Here is a 19,110-nt window from a genome sequence, read left to right on the forward strand (position 1 = left end):
TATGCTACCATCCAACTTCTTTGAACCTGATCAAGCAATTTTTGTTTCATTGGTGACTTTAAATTAAATGACAAAGGTACCTGGGAAAGCGGTTGTGGATTGGGATCTTGTATGGCATTGATGTATGGAGCCATCTGCATTATAATCTGTTTCATTTCATTCTTATCTTTTTCATCCTTCCAAGTCCTGGTCAGAATTCTCTTGGTGGAGGTCTCCAGGTGTTTGGCATCTACAGCTTGAGAGGCCACCCCTAAATCAACTTTCTCAATAACAAAGTCTTTTTCAATGACAGTCTCAGCATCTTTATCCAGTGGAGGTCAAGCTACCTCTCCAACCCAATGCCCTGTTTGATCATCTACATCTATCAGTGCTTCAGTTTTGAGTTTCTTGGACTTTGACGTTCTCCCCAAACATTTACTAACAATATCTTTCATTGGAATAGAGATTGGAATTACATTTTTTTTCTTGCTAAGTGAAGTGCTTAACCATTTGGGGACAGTAGACATTTCCTTGGGTGGAGGTGTTTGCTAGCTAGTGATAACAACAACCACAACATTTATACAGTCCCCTGCTTCTTGAATCTCTTTTCCCTTGTCAGTAGCATCAGCAGTGAGCTTGTCTAGTACCTAGGCATCCATCGTCCCTTGAATTTCTTCTCCAGAGTCCAAATCTACCATAAGTGGATTTGTGGGAAGTTTCTAACTGTTCTTCTTGCTATGGGAGCATGTGACGCGAACAAGGGAGGAACCTAGAGAAGATTATCCTAAGTTTGCAGTTTTAATTTTCTCGGTCCTCTATTTTTCATTGTCTGCAACATCAATAGAAATATTAGAAGAGGAAAAAGATACTTGTGAAGTTGCACGAGTTCAGCCAACTTTTCTACTCCTTGGTGCAGAAATGGACTGCTATCCAAAATGATGGTCCTTTAGCCATCTTTCAGTCTGTGCAATAACATTGAAAGTTTTAGCTTGAATGTTGTCATCTCCTTTTCTATCCCAATCAACTTTTGGAATAGGTTGCCCTTGTATCTTCTCATTGAACTCGAGATCAACAACTTCTTTGCCCTCATCCTCTTGTACATCAGAGACATTCATAGATAGACTCATCGTCACAATTTGTTGAACTGTGAACCTAGATCACATTCTCTTACTGATTTCAAACTCATCATTACAGTTATCCCAATAGTCTTCCAGCTGAGATTCATGATGAAAATCAATACCAACATTCAAGTTTTCTATGGCATACCTTCGGCTATCAAATTTGTGTCTAGCAACATATGACTACAAATTGAACTTCTTGAATTCAAGTTCAAGATTTAAAGCATTTGAAACAAATTTACAGCTATAATAACCCATCTCTACTCGAAAAACAACTCTAGACTTCCCTTCATTTGTTTTATCAATATAGGCGAGTTGTCGACTGACCTCAATCAAAATATAACTATCCAGAGCATACCTGGGTAACCTGAAAGGTTCACCCTGAAAGCCATCAACTCTAACATAAGTGAACTGAGAAAACTAAATGAAGAAACTACCATAGATACCTACAAATTCCATCACTTCTGTTGATAATCTTTTGTTTTTGTTACCTTGCAACTCATGAACCAGTCTACCTGCAAAAATAGCATTCCACCTCATGAAGTTTTCAACATATTTCTGCTGCGGCAGGTGAGGGTAGTATTCGTAAACCCTTATCCCATCAACCCAGGGTTCATGGTATAAACCATTCCAGACTCGAGTGCAGGAAGAGCATATAAAATAGGTATGAGGACATATAAAAACTGCACATCCCTACAAATTTGTGTAAGCCCTCATGTAATCTCTCTGCAATAACTTGCCCCCAATCTAGATAAGCACTTCCATTCAACATAACTTGAATGTAGACATACATCCAGTCTTCCCAATAGAAGGCATGAGTATTTCCCTTCAATCTGTTCAACAAAATAATAATATCTCGCACTTGTGTTATAAAATGTTCTCTGGTGAGTGGCCTCGACAACCTAGAACCTCCTTTTTAGATTTTCAGCAACCAGTTTCTAGCAATTATGCTTCTATAGGTACTCTTCTTCTCAGAGAAGAAAGAGTATGAGGTTCCAATGGTCCAGTATTCGTATGGCTCCTTATGGGGAATTCCCATGGCTGCTATTATAGTCTCCCTATCAATTTTCAATAACACCTCTCCATTGATATCCCTAATACACCTTTGTTTTGCATCATACTGATTCATGCATTCTAAAACCAACTCTGGGACCGGTGCTACAATAGGAAATGTAGCGGCTTCAATCAGACCACTTCTTACAATTTTCTCCATCATGGAATTCTGAGCTAGATTCTTATCTCTTTCTAGGAAGTTAGTGAGGTCTGCTTGCATTAGTGAAGTGTCACCCATCTCCGGTAGTGAGCGAATCAAACAAGAAGTATGACCCAATTTTGGCAAAGTTGGCCTCATGATGGCCCCTCTCATACTTATCAAACAACTTTGGGAATAAAATGAGTTTCACTTTTATAGAAAAGGAAATGGACAACAACTAGCTTTTGATCAAGAAAATATAGCAGGAGAAGAAATAATTGAAACTAACCTGATCCTGATAGCAAATTCCCAAAACCTTCTGGGTGCAGATACAATATGTCTGGCCTCCCTCGCTTTCATAGCTACTAAGAAAATACTTGAGAGATTGCTAGTTTTTACAACAAAAATGAATAAAATCTCACTCAAATCCTTGCTAGTTGCACTAATTAAGAAAGTTCATTGATTTGATGGATATTCAGCATGCATTTAATTCTGGGTCACTCCATTACATGTCTCATGAATTGTCGTAATTACTTGCCATAATTAGAAACTGAAATCCCGAACTTCCCAAAATATTTCCTTTTCCACCATCATTTTCCCTCCATGATATGTGCACCACTTCTGAATGAGGCCTCGGATTATGAATTTCAAACATTAAACCTTCAACCAAGAACCAAAAGGTTCAAGGGTTCAAGTTCAACTCTGAGAAGAAACATAGAACACAACACAAAACAGTCTTCACAACATTAAAAAAAAAAAGACAATGAACAAGCAAAGATAAGACTGACACACAACTAACTTTGAACCTTGAACCAAAAGGTTCAAGTTCAACATAAAATTTCAACAATAGTGCTCGCCTTTTACCATGAAACAAATCCGCGAAGACAACTAACTTTAAAGTGGACATTGAACTTGAACTAAGACAAGGTTCAATCACTTAAGTTCAAATGAAGGAAACACACAATCGAAAAGGAAAAGGAAAATAAAAATTAAAGGACGAACTTTGAATTGAAACTCAAAAAAAAGGGGGGAACTAATAGAGTGTATGGTTGGAATTTATTAAGATCATAGACATATTCATCCTATTTAATTAGGGCATGCTTCTTAATTGTTTGTACTAGTAGAATTTAATTTCAATTAGGTTCTTCGTGAGCTAAAGTACAAGTGAATTTAAACTTATAATTTATTTCAGTTTGAATTTTAAATCTAAGTAAAGTCAGATTATAATATTAAAGAATATTTTGTTAAGCAACAATAAATATATTACTATAGTTATAGATGAGAAATGTATATCATATTTCAGATTGTTTTCTACTTGTTTTACACTTGCTTTAGTTTTCTTGTAAATGTATTGTTCAAAGTATTTATTTTGAGATATTAGTGCATCCATGACTAAAACCTAGTCTTGTCCTATTATTGTGTTTCATTTATCCCATGTGGTATAAACTTAACCTAAATCTTACTCATTTCCTCACCTTGTTTCACAACTATGACTATGTATTGTAGGAAGAATCGCTAGTGTGATCTTGTCCACCTTTATCAAAACCTAATCTCACTTTCCTTGAGCTCACCTAATTCAAAAATTTAACCATTTTGTATTGTCTTGTGTGCAAATTCATTCAATTAACATATTGGATTTGTTAATTTAAAGGAGAGCTCCTAGAATATATATGATCACTCGTGAATATTAAAAGTGCTCATTCAAGAGCATTATAAAAATTATCTAATGGAATTTAAATCAAAGAAAAAATACATTAGCAAAATAATTTGTTACATTGACCACTCATCTTGTATAAATCACATACTCAAATTACTCTCATACAAATTGTGGACAAGAACAAATAAGGGACTTTAGTTAAGCTTAAATAAAATTAACACTCCAAACTTAGAAAAATAAGCTCACAAAGTCTTTCTTTAACACCATCTTGACAACGTTTCTATTGAAACACTAGAGAAGAAAGATTTTGAATAAAATGATTAACAAATGTATGATTGCAGCAACCACATTACAATTGTGGGAGTGAAAGATAGAATCATTGTTGTAAGCATGTTGTTACATCCCACTTATGCCCTAAATATTTTGATGATGTTTAAATACAATGATGCGTATTACTTTATGTTGTTGAATAGTGATTCACAATGCAAATGTTAATTATATGATTTTGATCATTATGAAATATAAGTTAAATTTTATCAATGTATGTAAATATTGGTGTTATGATAAGATTTTGGACTAACTACATGATTTTTGACCTAGTGGATGAAGGAAAGTCAACATCCTCTGAGAAGGGAGGGAAAGTATCATTAGGAATAGGAGGTAATAGAAGAAGGACCTAAAAAAATATGAAACCCTAACCTATAAGTTTTAAATTGGTTGAGAAGAGTAGGGTTTGGTACCTTCAAATCGGTGTCTATCCAAATAAACACTAATGGTGAATCTAACGGTTAAGATTGTTTCATCCTTGTCAAAGATTATGTTATTCTCTTAAAACAAATTATAATTTAAAAATAATTAAGATCTTTTTATTTTATCTCTCAATGATTCTTATGACAAAATTAATATATCGATGATTACGTGTGATTGCTATGATATATATATGACATTAATTATTTCTCACACTTTAACTTGTATGTAAAGCCTAGGTTGCCACTACTTGAGTGGTTTATGCCATAGTTGAGTGGCCTTATATAATATTATCATCGGAAAAGCTTTGGAATAAATTCAAAAAGGCAAACCATAAGAGCCATCAGCTCTTAGCTAATGAAAAGGTAAATTATTTTGCATTCTATTCAAATGTGTCATCTATCGCCACCTTCATGATGAAGGAACAAGAAAATAGCATATGGATGACAATTCGATGAAGTTAAATGAAATTTGATTCTAATTAAAATGAAATAAGCTTGAAATATCATGTAATGTTGATAACCGATTTCATTATAAAAATTGAGATAAAAGTGAGATTCGTGGATATAGTATGGGAAGGAGTAACATTTTAAAACCACCATTTTTGGTTGGGAGACACTTTTTTTATATAAAAATATAGTTGCAAAAGAAGCTCTGAGCTCATAATTCAAGAGAAAAAAGTTTAAGAAAGGTCAGCATTAACCTTGCAGTAGCTAGCGGGGAGAGAAGGGAGTTGTAGCTCTCAATAGGAAAAAGAAATCTGCTTTTTATTTAGTCAACAACATCTCCAGGTTACGTACTTGGTTTTATTCTGCATGTAAATAAATTATGTTCTTTTCATTAGAAATTCACTTCATCTTTGCTTTGAACAATGTTGTTTAAATATGAATTTAGAATAATGGAAGTGTTACAAGTGTGGTTGTCGTTGCACTAAAAGATCAACCTATTAATGCTTGATACAACCATTAGACTTATAGAATCCATAGGAGGCAGTTAAGCCATGTCACAAACCTGAGCGTTGTGTTGCACAAAACAATGAGACCAAGGGCACACACCTTTCAACAATCCCCCCAGTGCAAGCGAGGGGTTTGAACCTGTGACCAAGCTCTAATACCACTTGTTACAAGTGTGGTTATCATTGCACCAAAATATTGACCTGTTAATGCCTGATACAGACACTAGACTTATAGAATCTATAGGAGGCAGTTAAGCCATGTCACAAACCTAAGCATTGCACTACACAACACAAGGAGACCAAGGGAGCACACCTTGCAATAGGAAGTAATACTATAATTTGGCCATTACGTCATAGACAATAAGTTATTGTTAGACCAAAGATATGTATTTATATGGAATCATATAAGAGTTAAAGAGTATGCCATCTCATTGTCCTTATAGTATAACACCATGGTAATTATAATGAGAATTATGATCGTTCATTACAAAAAGAACATTAAGGATTTCATGAGGAAGCCATAAACAAAGACAAAGTACCACTTCTGAATGAAAACTTAGAAACCTAAAATGATACCTTTGGATGCTAAGGCTCATGGTAGAAAACAAAACAATTGTTAAAAGCTTAATAAGTATGCAACTCAACTTCTAATACCAGTTAACAATGGTTGATTATTGGCTACATATCATTTTCATACAGTATTGAGACTCCTACAAATTATTATTACTTTAACTACTCCAATTAAAGATTGTATAAATCTGATAAGGAATACATCTCACAAAGAAGAGGAATGGATAATTTGCATTACCATTAAACAAAGGATTTCATTCATGAGAACATGAGTGAGTAGGATGCTAACTCATGAGAAAAAACATGAAATCAACATATAATTAATCCAAGTAATTGTCAAATGAATGGTTAAACCATAAGGGTGATTGTCACCATGAGCTTGTTTGACCGGTATGTTTAACTTGAGTATAAATATGTAAGCCCATTTTGCCTCCAAAGAGTCAGTATGTAGTAGCATAAGAGACACACATTATGGCTTGGAAACCTTCACCGGTTAAAGTCTTGTCAAGTAGGGTGATGAAAAATGACTACATACATTAATGTGTTGCAAACTCTTAAAACCTTTGGCCAAGTTGATGTTACAAACTATAAGTGTCAATCAGTTCTTTTGGTCCAAATATCCAACCTATTCAGAGGTCGTACTAGTTAGGAGCGGTCCATGTTGTGTGATTGATTAGAGATTGTGTAGGGTCAAACATTGGTCTCAGATGGTATTAGATCCAACATCTATTACTCCCCTATGAAGGGTCAATTCTTTCTAGTTTGAAATGGCATGAGGGACTAGTAAGTTCATGGTTGGGCAAAAAAGCGCACTAATGATACTTTCCCTCTTTCAACATTGTAAATATTATCTAAAGTTCAAGAAGAAGTCTAGAAGCCATAAACACTAAACCTCTCTAAATCTTTTAATTATATTTTGTTCTATGTTAGTTTTATGAAATCAATCTTATGCAAGTGCTATAATTTCTTTCTAGTTTAATTTCATTCTTTGTATTTTTGTTTTTAAAGTTGTCTAGATTTTCAGTTACAATTTACAATTTTAGTTGCTAGTTGTATGCATGTTACATACGGTATTAAAGCACCAAACTCAATATTAAACCTAGGGATCACCACCACAAATAATTTCAAGATAGAAAAACTAAAACGAAGTATTTTGGTTTTTGCCAGGATGTGGATTCAAACCACCAAATACAAGAGAGCTTGAGATCCAATTTACTCTCAGCTTTGGAGAGTAACAATTTTGAAACATGACAATTCATGTTACTCTCCACCCTCTGACACAAAAACTCTTGCTAACACACTTAAAAGATTGAAAAGAGAGAGACAACCCTAGATAGCTTCAAGAAGAGAAGCAAATGGAGCAACTATCATGGCCAACAAAGCACCTAAGACTAAAAACAAACTAACAGACCTAGTTGTAAACAAAAATGAGTATGTTGACTCAAAGGAACTTTGTGTACCCACTCCAAGCTTTTAATTAGCTCCATTATCTAAATTTGAAGGGCAAGAAGATCCCATAACTGAAAGTGACAGTAGCTCCTAGACAAAGCCTTGTTTGTGTATATAATATAAAAAGCAAATTTTGGAGTGAATAATAAAATGTCAATTTTGTTGTGTGTAATTATTGTTCCTTTTACTTGTAAATAGATTAAAAAAAAGATTGAATTTTGAGACTGAATGAATGTTTAATCTCTAGGTCACAAAATAAATATTAGATGTCTAATATGCAAGAGGGCGAAGGAGAATATGGACAACTAGAAACTTTGACAGCCAAGTTAGATAGGCTTATACTCATGATGCAAGACACCCAAAGCAAGCTCCGAAATTTTGGAGCAAGGGGAAGGGGGTCAAACTAAAAACCAAAATGAGGAGCATGAATCTTAGTATAGAGAAAATACAGTCTAAAAAAGAGCATAAAGATAATCATGTAGCAGGTATCATCTAAGATGATATGAAAAAGGTTAAATCTCCTCAATATGATGGATCAAAGGCCAGTGATGCCACTAAGGTGTGGTTAACTAGAATGGAGAAATATTTTGAAATTCAAGATCATACCGAGAATATGAGAGTAGTTTGGGGGGCCTACAAGCTAACAAGAGAGGTTGTCGATTGGTGGGAGAATAAGAAAGTTGAACTATGCCTGAAGTTAGCCAATGTTGTTGGAAATATGAGTTGATGTGTTGATGTGGTTTTCATTGATGTCAAACTTGTTGTTTTGGCTTGGTCTCAAATGTCTTTGGTGCAAATTTATCTTGCTATGTTGTTTTTGCAGATGCTATGTTAGTTATTCTAGAAGTTCTTGGGTCTGGAATCTTCTGTTGGTGTTGAATATTATTATCTTCACTGGATAAAGGTTCAATATCATGGATATGTTGGTTTTGAAGTCCAGAAACATCTTTGTGTTAGTGTCAATTTTTGTGGTATTGTTCGTTGTTGGTTGTGAGATTCTATGCTTGACGTATCCTTAGGTCTAGATATGATTTATGGGAACATGTTTGATATTTTATGGTCTCACCGTAGTGTGTGGAGATCTAGATTTGAGTTATTTGCTTTGGAGAGTATATTTTGTTTGGTAATTTCTTATATGGTTGTGTAGTGTGTTGATATGTTGTTGGTTAGGTTCCAATGATTGCAAATCGATGAATTAATCTTTGGAAGAAATGTTTTTGTCTTCTCTTTCTCTTGGAGTGGATCAACATGTGTTTTTTTGGTTCAGAAAGTATATTTTGTTTCAATTCAACTTATTTTAAGCTTTGATGATCTATCTCGCATATAAGGCATTTTGAATGTTTGAGTTAGTGGCAAGTGGAATGAGAGAGCATAGATTATGTGGTGAAGTGCAAAGATCAAAGGAAGTGTGAGCAACGAAGAAGAATTGTGTTCAAATGATATGCAAGTTGTGTTGTGACTATAACAGAGAGTTGAGACAGAGTGTTGGCAGTTGAGAGTAGAGTTGTGTGTTGATGTTGGTTGATTGATGCAAAGTTCAATGACAACTTCATGATCAAGAGATCCTTAATTTGAGATTATCTTTCTACATCTTTCCTTGAGTGTAGTATTAGAAGTGTGGTTGTCGTTGTACCAAAAGATCAGCTTATTAATGCCCAATACAACCACTAGACCTATAGAATCCATAGGAGGCGGTTAATCCATGTCACAAACCTAAGCGTTGCATTGCAAAACACAAGGAGACCAAGGGCGCACACCTTGCAATTCGTAGTTAGCTTCAATTTTTGCAAGTCCTCTTTGTATCTTGTCCCATGAGAAGTTAGCCTTGGTGTACAAGTCTAAAGCAATGAGCTCTATCTTTGTAATTATTTTAAATATAGTAGATTATATTATGCATCGGCTCCCACTGTGGTTCTTCCCTATTTTTGTTTTTCATGTATAAATCTTGGTGTTCATGTGTTGTATATGTGTTGTTCATTAATTGTTTATGTGTTGTTGTAATTGTTTATGTGGACGTATTCACCCCCTCTCTCAGTTTTGCCTTGGGTTCAACAATTGGTATCAGAGTGTGGCTCCTCTTAAGTAAGCTTAACCACTTGAGGTAGATCCAGTATGGCACAATACATTCATTACAAAGTTCTTATTTTTGATGGTACAAATTTTTCATATTGAAAGGAGATAATGGAGTTGCATTTGGAGACATTGCATAATGGAATTTGGGAGATCATTCAGACTAGATATACCAATCCATAGGGTGGTGCTAAGACTCCATATGAGATAAAGTCGAAGGAAGCTAATGCTAAGGCTAGAGCTATAATTTGAGTTGCATAAGTGATTAAATGTTTGGAAGAGTAAAAGGTTTGAAGGAAGGTAAAGCTGTGTTTGGCATATGAAGGTGATGCAAAGACAAAGCAGGCTAGGCTGATGACTTTGAATCAGAAGTATGAGTATCTGAGAATGCTTGAAGATGAAGGAGTTGATAATTATATTCACAAAGTGACTAATTTTGTTGATGTTATTAGAGCTATTGGAGGACATTTAGAAGAATGTGATGTTGTGAATAAGATCTTGTTGACCTTGCCTAAATCGTACAAGCCGCAGAGATGTTATTTATAGGAGAGTAATGATCTACGCAAATATCCTATTGATCAACTTATTGGTACCTTAGCAGCCTATGAGATTTCAGAAATGAAGAGAAAAGAGAAAAGAGAGCAACAACATTTAATGCTTCAAGGTTTGATGATTCAGAATGCAGTGGAGACCTAGATGAAGTTGAAGCAAATTTTGTGAGAAGATTGCAGCGAGGCACTGGAAAATATAAAGGTAATTTACCTTTGAAATGATTTTCTTGTGGTAGAATTGGACATTATGCTTCTAATTGTAAGTACAAAGAAGATACTAAGAAATCAGACGATGATGAGAAGAAGAACAAGTTTAGAAGATGCAATTTCAACAGAAAGGAGAAGGGATTGTGCTCTATTGAAGAACATGCATATGAAGATGATGTTGATGATGACTCAAATGAAGAATATTTGTTTTTAAAAATTGAGGATAAGGAGAGTGCTCAGGAGAAATCGGAAGATGAGAAGACTGATAAGACTGCATTGCATGCTAAGATAGAACTTAATACATGGATTATAGAAATGTTCAAATGATATGACCAGTGAAAAAGGTAGGTTTATTAATCTGAAGAAATATGATGGAGGATCTGTGAAGTTTGCTGGAAAAGGTGATACAACTATTCAAGGTATTGGAAGCATTTCAATTGGTGGTAAGCATAAGACTGATTATGTTTATTATGTTGAAGGATTGAGAAATAGTTTGTTAACTATTAGTCAAATGTGTAGAAAAGGGTATGAAGTTTTATTTAGCAGTACCAGATATGTGATTAGAAAGGAGAAGACTGTCAAAAGAGTTGTAGAAGCAATCAGAACAGGTGGAAATGTTTACTTGATTAAATATAAAGAGGAGAACAAATGTTTTCTGACACAGAGCAATGAATGTTGGTTATGGTACAGAAGAATGGGAAATGTCAATTTTGATAACAAGATCAAGATTTGTAAATCTGAGGCAGTTAGAGATTTACCTAGACTTGTGAATCCTACTGATAATGTGTGCAAAGAATTTCAATTAGGAAAGAAGATAGAGAATATTCATGAATTAGGAATATTCAACTATGAAACCTTTGGAGCTGATTCATATAGACTTATGTGGACCTACAAGGACAAGAGGATTAAATGGTAAAAGGTATTTTATATTACTCATTGATTATTTTTCTAGAATGGCAGGTTACATTTCTAAAGGATAAATCTGAGGCTTTTGATAGATTTAAAATTTTCAAATCAATGGTTGAGAATTAAGTTGATGCTAAGATTAATTCCTTAAGATCAGATGGAGTAGGAGAAATTACTTCATGGGAATTTGATAGTTTCTATGAAATTCATGGGAATAGAAGGCACTTTTCTACTCCAAGGACTGCTTAGCAAAATGGTGTTGTGGAAAGAAAGAATAGAACTATTATTGAGATTTCTAGGACTTTGTTAAAAGATGCTAAAGTGGCTAATGTGTATTGGAAAGAAGTAGTACATACTATAGTATATCTTCTTAATAGGGTGCAGATTAGAGTAAATCGTACCAAAACCCCCTATGAGCTATGGAATGGAAGGCTGCCTACTATGAAGTACTTCAAGATCTTTATAAGTAAATGTTATATTAGAAGAGATGAGGATAATCTTGGGAAATTTGACTCTAGAGTAGATGAGGGAATATTTTTGGGATATGCTACAAACAACAAAACTTACCAGTGTTTCAAAAAAAGGCTGAACTGAATAGTAGAATGTACAAATGTGAACGTATGTGAAGAATAGAATCAAACTGAACCTAGTACTAAGACCAGTATTGAGATCGTTCCTACAATTCCAAAGAAGTCAAGTGCTCTGAAAGAAAGAAAAGAGAAGGAATCAAATGAAAATGATGAGGAAAAAGAGAGGAAGATTCAGTGAAAGTTCCTACTAAGTATGTTCAGAAACATCATTCAGAGAATCAAATAATTGGAGATGGAAAAAGGTGTTCAGACAAGAAGAAATATTGCAAAAGCTCAAAGTCAAGCTAATTAATGTATTCTATCAATAACTGAGCCAAAGACTTATGAGGAAGCAAACAAAGATGAAAGTTGGGTAAAGGAAATGGAAGAAGTAAATTAGATTTAGACAAACAAGGCTTGGAAGCTGGTACCTAGGCTGGTGGACATGAATGTAATTGGAACTAAGTGAGTATTCAGAAATAGGTTGAATGAGAAAGAAAAAGTAACAAGGAATAAAGTGAAACCAGTATGTAAAGGATATTCTCGAGAATATAGAAGGTATATACTTTGAAGAAAATTTTTCTCATGTAGCAAGGATTGAAGCTATATGCATGTTTCTTGCATTTTCTTCTTATAAAAACTTTAAGGTTTATCAAATGGATGTTAAATCAGCATTTTTGAATGGAGATCTAGAAGAAGAAGTTTACATTGAGCAAATAGATGGATTTAGATTCATAAAAGATCCAGATATGGTGTGCAAAGTGAAGAAATCTCTGTATGAACATAAACAAGAACTGAGAGCCTAGTATGCAAGATTGTACAAGTATTTATGTCAACAAAATTTCAAGAAAGGTACAGTGAAGAGTAATATTTATTTCAAAATTAATGGAGATAAGTTGTTGATTGTTATAGTTTATGTTGATGATATATTTACTGGTAGAAATGATGATCTTGTGTAAATAATGTGCTAAGGAGATGCGGAATGAATTTGAGATGTCAATGATTGGTGAGTTGTCTTTCTTTCTTAGGTTGCAAGTTAGTCAATCAGAAGATGAAATCTTTATTTCACAAAGCAAGTATGTAAAATAAATGTTAAAGTTTGGTTTTGATGATTGCAAATCGGTTACTACTTTAACCACTGGGTGCAAGTTGAGAAAAGCTAATGAGTCTCTAAAAGTTAAACAAAATAAATACAAGTCGATGATTGTAGGATTGTTGTATTTGATTGTGTCTAGACCAGATATCATAAAAGTTATTTGTCTGGAAGCGAGATTTTAGGTGAATTCGAAGGTGGCACATGAGCAAGAAGTGAAAAGAATTTTCAGATACTTGAAAGGAATAATGGACTTTGGAATTTAGTACAAGAAAGGTGGAAATTTCATGTGTTGAAAGCCTAAACTAATACAGATTGGGTTGGAAGTATTGATGACTAGAAGAGTACTAGTGGTGGTACATTCTTTTTAGGAGATAGATTGGTTTCTTGGTTTAGTAAGAAACAAGATCTGGTTTCCTTATCTACTGTTGAAGAAGAGTATATTGTAGTGGCATCGTGTTGTACTCAAGTGATGTGGATGAGATACTCTTAAGGATATCAATGTAACATATGATGAAGCAATTCCTATTTTGTGTGACAATACAAGTGCAATAAAATTTTCAAAGAATCTAATCATGCATTCAAGAACAAAGCATATTTCAATCAGATATAATTATTTAAGGGAGAAAGTGGTTGAGAAGGAAGTTCGGTTGGAATACATTTCTACAAAGGAGTAGATTGTCGATATTTTCACTAAGGCATTGGCAAAGGATTCATTTGAGTTTATTAAAGAGAAGCTTGGGTTCATTGTCCATCCTTCTTCTAGCTAGGTGCATTATTGGGATTCATATTTCTAGGGAGAGATTTCATGCCTATTTATTTTCTTGGATTGATTATATGGTTTCTCTTTGGGGGAGACGTGGTGAGTAGTGGTGAGAATTGGTATGCAGTATTGTTGTGACCTTTGTCCTTGATGGAAAAGGGGAGTGATTGAGTTTTTAGTTACAGAGAGCTTGAGAAATATGTTCTATCAGAGTGAGAGATAACGAGTAGTATTATTCTTCTTTGAGTGTTGGTTGGAGTGCAAGCTTTATCAAGTGCTTATCAAGTGTTATCAAGTGTTACCATTAATGACAAGGGGGAAGATTGTTGGAAGTATAAGTTGATGTGTTTTTGTGGTTGTCATTGTGGTGCAAAGGTACCTAAGCACACAAGTATACCAAGAGGTAAAAGTCATAATATGAGCAATTTTATTGTATTTGAGTCATTCATAATGTATTAAGGTTATTTGAGTCCATTGAACCATAATATGTAAGGCTAAATGAGTCATTTTGTCCAAAGATATCATATTTGGTCCATCTTGAAGTGTTAAAAGTGTCCATGTAAGGGTTAGAGTCATTTATGTCAAAAATGCAAAAATTGTAAAAATTCCAACATTGCAACATTGCCAAAAAGTGTAACAAAATTGTAAGAATGAAATCCATTGGTCATGAGGTGGTTAGAGTAGTTAGGAAGGAGTTGGAAATGGTTTATAAAACCATGTTTAGTCCAAATCAAGGGGGTAGAGCAGTTTGGAGGGGATTTTACAAAGATTATCCATCAAACCCTCAAACTGTTATAAAGTTTTAAGGAATCTGTGGCTGTCATAAGATCCATGGAGGATCACATTTGGTGTAATATTTATATTTAGATAATATTGAATGATATATTAATGAAATATATTTCAGATGAATCCTTGATTATTCATTTTTTTGGATTATTTGCAAGATATGTTTGTTTTTACAAAAATTATCAAAACCCTGCCAAGGGTTACCCGTTTTGGAAAAATCCTCATAACGTTTGATTTAACAGTTGGATCTGGCTGAAAATTTGAGAGAAGTTTTGTAACTTAGTAATATAGAGTATGACTAGAGAGATATTCTTTATGATAAATATTTAAAAAGTTATTGATGATTGTTTTCTATAGCTCATGGTGAAAAGCAGACTGGTGAAGGCAGCAGCAGTCCAATTGCATCATTTCTAGTGATTTTTTTCTTACTTAATTTGGTTAAGAATTGAATAATTTGTGTTTATCTTGGTGAAAACATTTTTTAAAGGATGAAAGCCTGAACTAGGCTATTCCATGGCGATAAAGAATTTGTTCCCTCGTGTTATGTTGAATGTTATGATCTGAAATCTTGAATGAAGGTTTGTAGGGATGAAATATAACTTTTGCAATTGGTTTGGAGTTGATAAGAGTTGTTGATATTTTTATATGCCTCTTGATTAAAGTTTAAGGTCTTTTATTAGTTTTGGGTCAGTAATACCCTTGAATGAAGGTGTCATATGGTTTATCATTAATGCTCTGCATCAAATTACTATCAGATCCCAACAAAATATCTGGGCTAAGAGAGATGTTTGTGTTTTGTGTTACGGATGAGTTATGATTGAAGGTGCTTGTCCATCTAGCTGCAAGAGGAAGTTGGTGTTGTGTGTGGGCAGACGGGAAAGGTCTGTCAAGGGCCAAAGGGATGGTCCATTGATTTCCAAAAGACTAGGGAGAGATGCAAAAAGGATAACTCCTAGGTGAGCTACATAGGTTGTTGGTGAGGTGATGCAGCATGGAGTGGTAGACTTATGGTTGGTAAAAGCACTTGGAATGCAGCCACTACAAAATCCATTGGTAGGAGTCACAAAGCGATTGTTTGAGAAGGAAGCAATGACATAAAGAGGCATAAAGAGGTAAAGATGAAGACAAAGGTGAAAATTTCACTCAAAATTTTTCTTGCAGGTCATTGTACCCACATTTTCAAAGGACTTAGAAAATTTTCAAGGTTGGGAGTATGGTGCAGAGGCACCTAAGCACACAAGTATACCAGGAGGTCAAAAGTCATAATATGAGAAATTTTATTGTATTTGAGTCATTCATAATGTATTAAGGTTATTTGAGTCCATTGAATTAGAATATGTAAGGATAAATGAGCCATTTTTTCATAAGATATCATATTTGGTCCATCTTGAAGTGTTAAAAGTGTTCATTTAAGGGTTAGAGTCATTTATGTCAAAAATGCAAAAATTGTAAAAATTGCAAAGTTGCAACATTGTCAAAAAGTGCAACAAAAGTGTAAGAATGAAATCCATTGGTCATAAGGTGGTTAGAGTAGTTAGGAAGAAGTTGTAAATGGTTTATAAAACCATGTTTGGTCCAAATCAAGGGGTAGAGCAGTTTGGAAGGGATTTGACAAAGATTATCCATCAAACCCTCAAACTGTCATAAGGTTTTAAGGAATCTGTGGCTATCATAGATCCATGGAGGATCACATTTGGTGTAATATTTATATGTAGATGTGTTTGAATGATATATTAATGCAATATATTTCAGATGAATCCTTGATTATTCATATTTGTGGAGTATTTGCAAGATATGTTTGTTTTTACAAAAATTGTCAAAACCCTAGCAAGGGTTACCCATTTTGGCAAAATCCTCATAACATTTGATTTAACAATTGGATCTAGCTGAAAATTTGAGAGAAGTTTTGTAACTCAGTAATCTAGAGTTTGATTGGAGTTAGTTTCTTTATGATCAATATTTAAAAAATTATTGATGATTGTTCGCTACATTTCATGGTCAAAAGCAGACTGGTGAAGGCAGTAGTAGTCCAATTGCATCATTTGGTGTGGACACATGAGGAATCACAATGAAGAAAGGCTATATGTGTTGGAAAGGTCTCTGAATCCTATTTCTAGTGATTTTTGTCTTACTTAATTTGGTTAAGAATTGAATAATTTATGATTATCTTGGTGAAAACATTTTTTAAAGGATGAGAGCTTGAACTAGGGTATTCCATGGCAATAAGAATATGTTCCCTCATGTTATGTTGAATGTTATGATTTGAAATCTTGAATGAAGCTCTGTAGGGATGGAATATAACCTTTGTAATTGGTTTGGAGTTGATAAGAGTGGCTGATCTTTTTATATTCCTCTTGATTCAAGTTTAAGGTCTTGTATTAGTTTTGGGTCAGTAATACCCTTGAATGAAGGTGTCATATGGTTTGTGATAGATGCTTTGTATCAAATTGGTATTAGATCCCAGCAAAAGATCTGGGCTAAGAGAGATGTTTGTGTTTTGTCTTACGAATGAGTTTTGGTTGCAGGTGCTTGTCCATCTAGCTGCAAGAGGAAGTTGGTGTTGTGTGTGGGCAGACAAAGAAGGTCTATCAAGGGCCAAAGGGATTGTCCAAGGCCATGGGATGGTCCATTGATTGCCAAAAGACTAGGGAGACAAGCAAAGAGGAGAACTCCTAGGTGAGCCATAGATGTTGTTGGTGAGTTGATGTAGCATGGAGAGGTAGATTTATGGTTGGTAAAATCACTTAGATGGCAGCCACTACAAACTCCATTGGTAGGAGTCACAAAGCGATTGTTTGAGAAGGAAGCAACAATATCTAGAGGCATAAAGAGGTAAAGATGAAGACAAAGTTGAAAATTTCACTCAAAATTTTTATTGCAAGCCATTGTACCCACATTTTCAAGGGACTTGGAAACTTTTCAAGGTTGGGAGTAAGGTGCAGAGGCACGTAAGCACACAAATATACCAGGAGGTCAAAAGTCATAATATGAGCAATTTTATTGTATTTGAGTCATTCATAATGTATTAAGGTTATTTAAGTCCTTTGAGTCATAATATGTAAGGCTAAATGAGCCATTTTGTCTAAATATATACTATTTGGTCCATCTTGAAGTGTTAAAAGTGTCCATGTAATGGTTAGAGTCATTTATGTCAAAAATACAAAAATTATAAAAATTGCAAAGTTGCAACATTGCCAAAAAGTGCAACAAAAGTGTAAAAATGAAATCCATTGGTCATGAGGTGGTTAGAGTATTTAGGAAGGAGTTTGAAATGGTTTCTAAAACCATGTTTTGTACAATCAAGGGGGTGGAGAAGTTTGGAGGGGATTTGACAAAGATTATCCATCAAACCCTTAAACTGTCATAAGGTTTTAAGGAATCTATGGTTGTCATAGATCCATGGAGGATCACATTTAGTGTAATATTTATATGTAGATATTTTTGAATGATATATTAATGAAATATACTTCAAATGAATCCTTGATTATTTATTTTTGTGGAGTATTTGCAAAATATGTTTGTTTTTACAAAAATTGTCAAAACCCTGCCAAGGGTTACCCGTTTTGGCAAAATTCTCATAACTTTTGATTTCACCATTGGATCTGGCTCAAAATTTGAGAGAAATTTTGTAACTCAGTAATCTAGATTCTGATGGGAGAGAATTTCTTTATGATAAATATTTAAAAAGTTATTGATGACTGTTTGGTACAGTTCATGGGGAAAAGAAGACTGGTGAAGGCAGTAGCAGTCTGAATGCATCATTTGGTGTCGTCACATGAGAAATCACAATGAAGAAAGGCTATATGTGTTAGAAAGGCTTTTGAATCCTCTTTCCAGTGATTTTTGTCTTACTTAATTTGGTTAATAATTCAATAATTTGTGATTATCTTGGTGAAAACATTTTTTAAAGGATGAAAGCCTGAATTAGTGTATTCCATGGCAATAAAGAATTTGTTCCCTCGTGTTATGTCGAATGTTATGATCTGAATTCTTGAATGAAGGTCTGTAGGGATGGAATATAACCTTTTCTATTGGTTTGGAGTTTATAAGAGTGGTTTTTATTTCTATATGCCTCTTGATTCAAGTTTAAGGTCTTGTATTAGTTTTGGGTCAATAATACCCTTGAATGAAGGTGTCATATGGTTTGTGATAGATGCTCTCTATCAAATTGGTATCAGAGCCCAAAAAAAGATCTGGGATAAGAGATATGTTTTTATTTTGTGTTATGGATGAGTTTTAGTTGTAGGTGCTTGTCCATCTACCTGTAAGAGGAAGTTGGTCTTGTGTGTGGGTAAACAAGGAAGGTCTGTTAGGGGGCAAAGAGATGGTCCATCGATTCCCAAAAGACTTGGGAGAGAGGCAAAGAAAATAACTCCTAGGTGAGGAAAAAAGGTTGTTAGTGAGGTGATGCAGCATGGAGAGGTGGACTTATGGTTGGTAAAAGCACTTGGATGGCAACCACTACAAACTCCATTGGTAGGAGTCACAAAGCGATTGT

Source organism: Cryptomeria japonica, chromosome 10, assembly GCF_030272615.1.
Source record: "Cryptomeria japonica chromosome 10, Sugi_1.0, whole genome shotgun sequence".
Taxonomy (NCBI): domain Eukaryota; kingdom Viridiplantae; phylum Streptophyta; class Pinopsida; order Cupressales; family Cupressaceae; genus Cryptomeria; species Cryptomeria japonica.